Below are 8,996 nucleotides of genomic sequence, written 5' to 3' on the forward strand. Positions count from 1 at the left end.
TGTCAGCTCCACCATTGTCTCAGATCCTTTGGTGGCCATGTTCGTTGTCAACCCAGCATTCCAGGATCACGGATTGTGGTACCTGAGAGAATTCCTTGCTGAGTGAGCTTGGGTTCCTGTGATGCTTAGGGAACCTCTGTTAAATGTCCTGTCCCCACAGGAAGACAACCATAAAGAATTTCATGACTATTTCTCCAGGAAGCCAAAGCATAGGATTTTTACAATTTGGGTACCAGGTTGAGGATATGGTGACTCACAAGCATATTCAGACCAGGGATCCTTCCATCCTTCACACTCGTGTCTGCAGAGCCTGAGTGGTGCCCTCTCTGGGTCATTCTGGGGTGGAACTGAGGCTCCACAGAACTGCAGCCGGAGCCACATCAGACCTGGGTTCCCCGCAGACTCAGGCAGCAGGAGCTGAATGACTCCTCTGAGTCTCACTGTGCCTATTTCCAACAGGAAGGGGTTCAATGAGATCAGAGCCTAACAAACTATTCTTTTAGTTTCAGAACACTTTCTTCAAGAGAAAACAATGCCAAAGGGAGGATGGGAGGGAGATGCAAGAGGGAAGAGATATGGAGATATATGTACATGTTTAGGTGATTCACTTTGTTATAAAGCAGAAACTAACACACCATTGTAAAGCAATTAGACTCCAATAAAGATGTTTAAAAAAAAATTGATTAGAAACAAATGGGTCCAAGATGGCGGATAAGAAAAAAAAAAAAGAAAACAATGCCAAGAAGGATAAACAAATACAGCAAATAGCAGAGCTCCACTGGTTGAAAGGATCCCCGGGCTCTGAGAGAGGCCTGAAATTCTACCCTGCTCAGCCAGATAAGCCTTAAGGCAGCTCCAAGGGACCCCCCCAGGCCCCACAGAACAGAGCTTCGAGAACAGTGGGCTAGATGATCCCTAGCAATCCTTGACATTTCTAAAGTCATATCATAAAGCCTCTATTATTAAATCTTGATTCTCACTTGGCTTTTATTAACTTGTTACCCATCTTCTTAACGCCAGTGACAGAAATGGAGGACCACTTGTTCAGGAAGTGGTAGGAAACATCCTGCACCTATCTCTTCCCTGCAGGATTTTAATCCAAAGGTGTTTGGTGTCCTCAATTACAACATACCTTTCTATGGTGCACACTACGTCCAGCACGAGTCACATCACTGCCCTCTCCAAGTATGGCTTCTTTACATTGAATATGCCAGCTACCCTGCTATGGGTATCATTGGGCTCCCTGGGTGTTAGCCTTGAACACGAGCCTCTTGCACCTTCTCAGTGCCTAGAGAAATGGTGGTTGAGCATCTTTCTCTGGCAGGAGTCATGTTTTTTGTCTTAGTTTTCATGCTTGGCTTCGGAATGTGCCAGGTCATATTCTCTACATGTATGTCTGTGGCCACTAATCTCTCATACAACATGTCAAAAACTCCTACAGAAGTTTAATTCCTCATTTAAATTTGCCAAATATTTTTAAATAATGAGATGAGCTTGCTAAAACCAGTAATTTGTTCTCTAACAAGTAATGTTATAGACTGAATGTTTGCGTCTCCCCAAAATTCACGTGCTGAAACCCTACCCTCTGAAGTGACGGTGTTAGGAGGTGGGGCCTTTGGGAAGTAACTGGGAATAAACGAGGTCCTGAGGGTGGAGCCCTCGTATCAGTCACAAGAGCACTTGCTTCCTTCTCCACTCTCTGCCGTGTGATGACACAGCTGGAAGTCGGCAGTCTGCAGCCCAGAAGAGCCTGCCCCAGAATGTAACTGTGCTGGTACCTGGTCTTGCACTTCCAGCCTCCAGAACTGAGAGAAATAAATGTCTATAAGCATCCCAGTCTATGATACATTGTTATGATAGCCCCAACTAATTAAGTATCAAAACAAAATTTGGTATTCCCTGCTAGCCTCAAAAACACAAATACCTGTAAGAGTCAGAGAAGCTCAAAACACAAACCAAAAAAACAAAAACAGATGATTGGGTCCCATCCCTGTAAACTCGGTCAGTCAGTTGGGGCAGGCCCTGATGTCTGTATTGTTAACAAGTTCCCCAGGTGATTGATGCTGGGAGAGTAAAGTTCTGAAGATGTGGAATTTTCACATTTGGAAGCCTCCTAGACTCTGCTGATTTTGATTGTATCTTTTCCCTGTAATAAACAGTAGCCATGAATATAATAGGTTCTGTGAGTTCTGTGAGTCTCTCTAGTGAAACAAACCTGAGATGGTTTGGGAAATTGCTGAGTTTGCAGTTGATGTCAGAAGTGAGGGTGGTCTTATAATTCAAAAAGATACATGCACCCCAATGTTCATTGCAGCACTGTTTACAATAGCCTGGTCATGGAAGCAACCTAAATTCCCATCAACAGATGAATGGATAAAGAAGATGTGGTACATATATACAATGGAATATTACTCAGTCAAAAAAGGAACGAAATTGGGTCTTTTGCAGAGATGTGGATGGATCTAGAGACTGTCATAACAGAGTGAAGTAAGTCAGAAAGAGAAAAACAAATATCATATATTAACGCATATATGTGGAACCTAGAAAAATGGTACAGATGAACCGGTTTGCAGAGCAGAAATAGAGACACAGATGTAGAGAACAAACGTATGGACACCAAGAGGGGAAAGTGGTGGGGGGTGGTGATAGTGGTGGTGTGATGAATTGGGAGATTGGGATTGACATGTATACACTGATATGTATAAAATTGATGACTAGTAAGAACCTGTTGTATAAAAAAAAATAAATAAAATAAAATTCAAAAAAAAGAAGTGAGGGTGGTCTTGTGAGGAATTTTCCTTCTAAATTTGTAGGTTGAATCCTTGCATTTGGGATCAGAAGTCTTGGGCAGAGGACTGTGTCTATAACCTTGCAGTTTGGCTAACTCCAGGTAGAAGGTATAAGGAAAACCATGCAAGCCCCAACTTAGTACTTCCATAGAGAAGGGGGACTCCTCACCCATCAAAGTCCCAGTCAGCTGGGTCTGTGAGAGTTCTCCAGCACTGACTGTGGGGCTTAGGGCTGGTGCTAATGATAACACTACTGACAATGTCCGTTGAGATCATAAATACCTGCATTTGTACATTTCCCTTCACAGCACAGTTGTCATGTTATTAAAATATCACTTTGTGTTATTTAATCCTTTTTACTTCTCAGAAAATTCTTCTACCTGTGACCTCACTTTACCCTCACTATGTGCCTAAGAAAGAAGAGGCAGGCTTATTATACTGACTGTTCAGATGGGAGGCATAATGTGACTTGCGCAGGGTGACACCCACCACAAGAGTGACAGCCAGCACTGGACCCAGAACTCTCAGCCCCGAGTTCCTTTGGAGATTCCAGCCAGCCAGGAAGAAAGTCTGAAATTCCTTTCTCCATTTCTTTATGACTGTCTATACCTCTTAGAAATACTACAAAGAAGCTGAACATTGATAGAGCAAAAGCAAAATTAGCCAATGTCTGACCTAAGCCGTATTTGCAATAACTCTCCTGTATTCTCTGATGGTGCAGGAAGCTTCTCCATCTTTGTGGTGGACACTGTCAGTGCTCTGCCCAGATCACCTTGAGCTCCTTTTCTGTGCACACCTCCTCTGAGCTTCAGTGTGCTTCTCAAACAGCCTGTACTGTTGGGAACTATCCCAGGGAACAGAGCCATGTTGCCTGAATACCCAGAAAGCTGGAAGCGTTCCCCTGCTGGGGTAACCCTGAGCCAGTGACGGATGGGTGTGGTATATGAAAGTCCAGCGCTCCTGCCTCTGTTTGGAAGTCATAACACACTCCAGAGGTCTCCTGTGGGATCAGGATACAGCTGTCATGTGCAGAACTTTTCCTGAAACCATATTCTTACTTAATTCTTCCCTTTCCAGATTCTTCTGGGAGCACCTCTTTAGCAAATTACTAATATACAAATGCTCATCTCAGGGTCTGCTTCTTGGGAACCCAGCCCAAGACACTTGCTAACTCCTGTCTGCCATAGAAAGACTCAGAATCTTGAGTCATTGGAATCAGGAGAGCACCCAAGTTTGTCCGTGCAGGGAGAATATCACCAAATACTGAGGGGTCTGATGGAAAAAGACCTCTGAACCCAATAGATTTGGATGTGAAATGGGGCTTAGACACTTGCTAGCTATGTCACCTTAGGAAGATTACCAAACTTCTCTGAGATTCAACTGTCCAATCTACAATTTGTGGGAACAGGGTAGTGTTATGAGCTGACCTGGGTCCCCCTAAAATTACTGTGTTGCAGCCCTAACCCCCAGTGCCTCAGAATGTGACTATATTTTGAAAGAGAGCCTGAAAAGAGGTAATTAAAGTAAAATGAGGTCATATGGGTGTGCCCTAATCCAATATGACTGGTGTCCTTATAAGAAGAGGAGATTAGGACACAGACACGCATACAGGCAGAAGACCACAGGAAGCCACAGGGAGAAGGAGGCCATCTGCAAGCCAAGGAGAGACACCTCAGGGGACAAAAAAAACTGCCAACACCTTGATCTTGGACTTCTAGCCTCCAGACTCTGAAGAAATAAATTTTTGTTGCTTAACCGAAAGTGAATGAATGAAAACCCCAACACTTTCACAAACAATAAAACTAAGGCTGGAGGAGTGATATGACTTGGCCAGGGACACCCAGCTAGTCAGTGACTGAGCCAGGGAAGAGTGTCCCAGGAATCCTGACTCCCTGCCCAGGGCGTTTCTTTCTCTTTTCCATCTCCTGCAGCACCGACAGTGGGACTGTTCAGAAATCAACTCCCTTGGCACACAGGAAGCGCTTTTACCCTCCTGTTCTCTCTTGCTCCGCTGAGGCTCAGAGTCACTTCTCCTCTGGTTTCTGCAAACACAGAGCCTCTCGTGGGTCTCCCTGAAGACAGCTAGACTAAGAGCAGGTCCAGTTCCCACCCTTGGACAGCTCACAATCAAGCCAAAGAAGCCCATGTCACGCACACGGACAGCCACTGCAGTCATTCTGGCAAAACAGACATCCTGTTAGAATTCAGTGCCAGGCTGCATGGCCCTGACTCCATCAATATGCTCTCTTACCCTTCCCTTAGGCCCAAGTCCTCGAGGTAGTGATGTTGGCAGGGGGAGGGTCTGGCACAGCAGCCCGTCAACTGAGACTCACCATTTGGAAAATGATTCCTGGCACAGGGGTAGGGTGGAGATTGCAGACCGGCAGCTTGAACTCCAGATCATTTTTGAAGAGTTCTTATCACTTAGAGATACCTACTGAAGTCTTCCTGATGGAATACGATATCTGGGATTTGCTTCAAAATAATTTGGGGCACGATGGGAAGTGGGTAGAGAGATACATGGTACATGGAGGTTTATTATATGATTTTCTTTTTGTGCCTGTGTGTTTGGAACATTCCAAAATCGAAAGCTTAACATTTTTACTTAGTAATTGTGCAAGAGTTAACTTAGCAGGTCTGAAACTGGTATTCTTAGAAAGGCCCTTGACCGGCATCTGGGAACCTGGCTGGTAAACAGTTCCCTACATGGATAGAAAACATTCCCCAACTGAGAAGAGCCACTCGCTATACCTAGACTGGGAAACAACATGGTTTATGCTGGACACTTGCTTTCCCCCTGGAGTCTGGAATTTTAGTACGTGCTCAGCAGAGTGACCAGCTCCCAGTAAAAACTGGGGTGCCGCGTCCCTAATGGGCTTCCCTGCACAGGAGCATCACACACACACATATCACTGCCTTTTGGTGCAGCGGGAAGAGTGGGCTCCATGTGACCCCTCCTGGGAGGGAGGAAGCAGAAGGAAGTCGGAGCAAAAGAAGCCTGGGTGCCACCTCTGTCTTTTCCCTTTAGGATCCATCTGCATCTCCTGCAACCTGACTGCAGTAAAACTTAGCTGTGAGCACGACTATCTGCTGAGTCCTGTGAGTCCCTCCAGTGAGTCTCCAAACAAGGGGGTAGCCTTGGGGACCCCCGACACAGTTTATTTTATTAGTCTTTTTTAAACATTTTTATTGAAATATAATTGATTCACAATGTTAATCTGAAACTGCTATACTTAGAAAGGCCCTTGACTGGCATCTGGGAACTTGGCTGTTTACACTTCAGGTATAAGTAACTATCATTTTAAAATCAGGAGATTTTACATAAAAGTTGGGGTTTCCAGTTTCTCTTGAAAGAGCACAAAACCCGACAACCCTGGATCTTTGCCAGGAGTTGAGCATGGCCTCTCCAATTCTACAGCTCCCACCAAGACAGCCTCACGTGCATAGTGTTGATACTTTCTGGCCGGCCTCTGAAAGCATTTGAGTTTTACACTCTAGAGTAGAAGGAGGGGGTTTTGACAGGTGCCTCAGAAACACAGGTTCCTGAGGCGTGTTCATTAAAAGGCACTGACTCGCTGTGCATTAAATTTCCTTCAGGTTCTTCGAGTCCAACAGATTCAGCAAATATTTACAAAGAACTTAGAGTTACAAGATTTGTGCTAATAATATTAACAAACAGTGGTAATACTTACCATCTACTTGCTCTGTTCCAGGCTTTACCTACATCATTCCTAATACTGATAACACCTGCAAGGTAGATCTTATCATTGCCATTTCCAAGGTCATTTGTTCTGTGACTGCTGGGCATCTAGACCACATGCAGGCAAAGTCCTAGGCAGTGGAAACCTGGGGGCAAATAAGACAAGGCTCCTGCTTGCATCACCTTACATTTTTATCAGTAAAGACAGTCAACAAATTAGTCAACAGATGAATAAATATTGTATGTATCAGGCAATACTAAGTACTGTGAAATAAAATCAAGCCAGAGGAAGGGCCAGAGAGGGAGGGACTTGAAGATGTGTAACCAGAAAGGACTTCTCTGAGGACATAATATTTGAGCAAGTGGCTGAATGAGGTACAAGTGGGAGCTTGCAGGCTTGGGGCTGGGGAATAGCTTCCTAGGATCAGAAAGAGCATGTGCCAAAGTCCTGAAGCAGAAGTGAGCTTGGTTTGTTTGAGTTGTTAGAGCTTGGTAAGCAAGAGGCCAAAAAGGTCAGCAGTACCTGCATTATGAGGGTCGATAGAAGGACCTTTGGATGTTATGCTGGGTGAGATAGGAAATCCTGGAGTGTTTTAACCAGGATGTAGACCCAGAGGTGGAAATTGAGGGTCAGAGACAATAAATAACATTGCCCATAAATAGCAGAGGCAGATTTCAAACCCATGTCTATCTGATTCCAGATAGAGTCCAGGGTCCATGCCATTGCAAAGGGAATGTTTCTTTCTTTGAAAGCTCTCAGAGAACTGAAAACCCAACAAAACTCTCAGTTTCCCTTTGCTCTGGGATCCACCCTCATAAACTCACAGTTCATGGAAGCTTCCTAGTCTGAGAAAGGGGCAACTGTTACATTTGGCTTCTTGGTCAAGATCAAGTGTAGGTAGATACTGCTTAATGATCATTAAAAATTAGCAACACACTATTAATAATAGCCCAGACACTGAAGCAACTTGTGTCCATCGACAAATGAATGGATAAAGAAGATGTGAGACACACACACACACACACACACACACACACACACACACACACACACTGGAATACAACTCAGCCATAAAATAGAATGAAATAATGCCATTTGCAGCAACATAGATGGACCTAGAGATTATCATACTAAGTGAGGTAAGTCAGACAGAGAAAGATAAATATCGTGTGATATCACTTATATGTGGAACCTAAAAAGTAGCACAAATAAACTTATTTACAAAACAAATAACTCACAGACATAGAAAACAATCTTATGGTTACCAAAGGGGAAGGGAGGGATTAGTTGGGAGTATGGGATTAACAGATGCACACTATTGTATATAAAATAGATAAGGAACAAGGATTTACTGTATAGCACAGGGAACTATGTTCAATATCTTGCAATAAACTATAATGGAAAAGAATCAAAAATAAAATATAGATATATACGTATATATGTGTATAACCAAATCACTTTGCCGTACACCTGAAACTAACACAATATTGTAAATCAACTATACATCAATTTAAAAAAATTACTAACACAGGAGCGTGTTCACATGAAGTCATTCATGACAACTCATGGGTAAGTACAGTTTTTGTCCATTAAACCACTTGAAAACCACTGATATTCTTGCTATTTAAAAGAAATTGAGAAAAAGCCTTAGTTAAGAAAAAGAGAATCATCTTGTAATACAAATTATGACTTCCTATCTCCTTTCTTCCCTGAATTATGGTTTCTGTACATGGGGTTTTCTTAAAGCAGTTATTAACTCCGATGGTTGAGTTATTAGCGCCAGTACCACTGCACTGTATCACCGTTACTAAGATCTATAACATTAGACACAGCGTGCTGAGGTTTACGTGTGATTAAACCCCCTCTCCTCTTGGTGAAGGCTCTACACCCACTGGAACTGGCCCATCAAGTCTAGGGAATGTACACCTCCTGTTTAGAATTCTAATCCTCTCCTCACTGCCATATTAAAATAGTCGCCCTGAGATACTGGGACACTGGATTCTTTTAGTGCTATAACTGAATTTTATTTGGCCAAACAGAAGCAGCCTTTAATTCTCAAGAGGACTCCCACAGGAAGAAAACGTAGGTGTGCTCTGAGCCTGCTGGTGATCAAAGAGAGAAACCAACTTTTGTGCCAGCAGCTCTTGATTATTCAGGGGTGGTTGATCCAATTTGTGGATTAGCTGGGCCTCTTGGCCTTTCCTGATTTCACTGATCATTAGCCCATGGCCCCCCTCGGGCCAGGAAGATAAAAGGAGTGCCAGGCAAAGCGGTCCAATGGCTTCTTGGCGGGTCCCGTAAAAGGGGGCAGGGCAGAGAGGCAGTCATAGGCAATGGGGAAAATGAGGTTTAGGGATTATCCGGATTTCAATGAGCTGGTTTCTCCATAGCTCCCTGGCCCCCCACCTGAGCGCCTAACTCTGGATAATGGATGGTTTACCTTGGATGGGGTGGAGCATGGAAATGGCCCAGTGGATTCTGAAAGTGATATTTCAAGTGCCCTGGG

The sequence above is a fragment of the Orcinus orca genome, chromosome 7 (assembly GCF_937001465.1).
Source record: "Orcinus orca chromosome 7, mOrcOrc1.1, whole genome shotgun sequence".
NCBI classification, from domain to species: Eukaryota; Metazoa; Chordata; class Mammalia; order Artiodactyla; family Delphinidae; genus Orcinus; species Orcinus orca.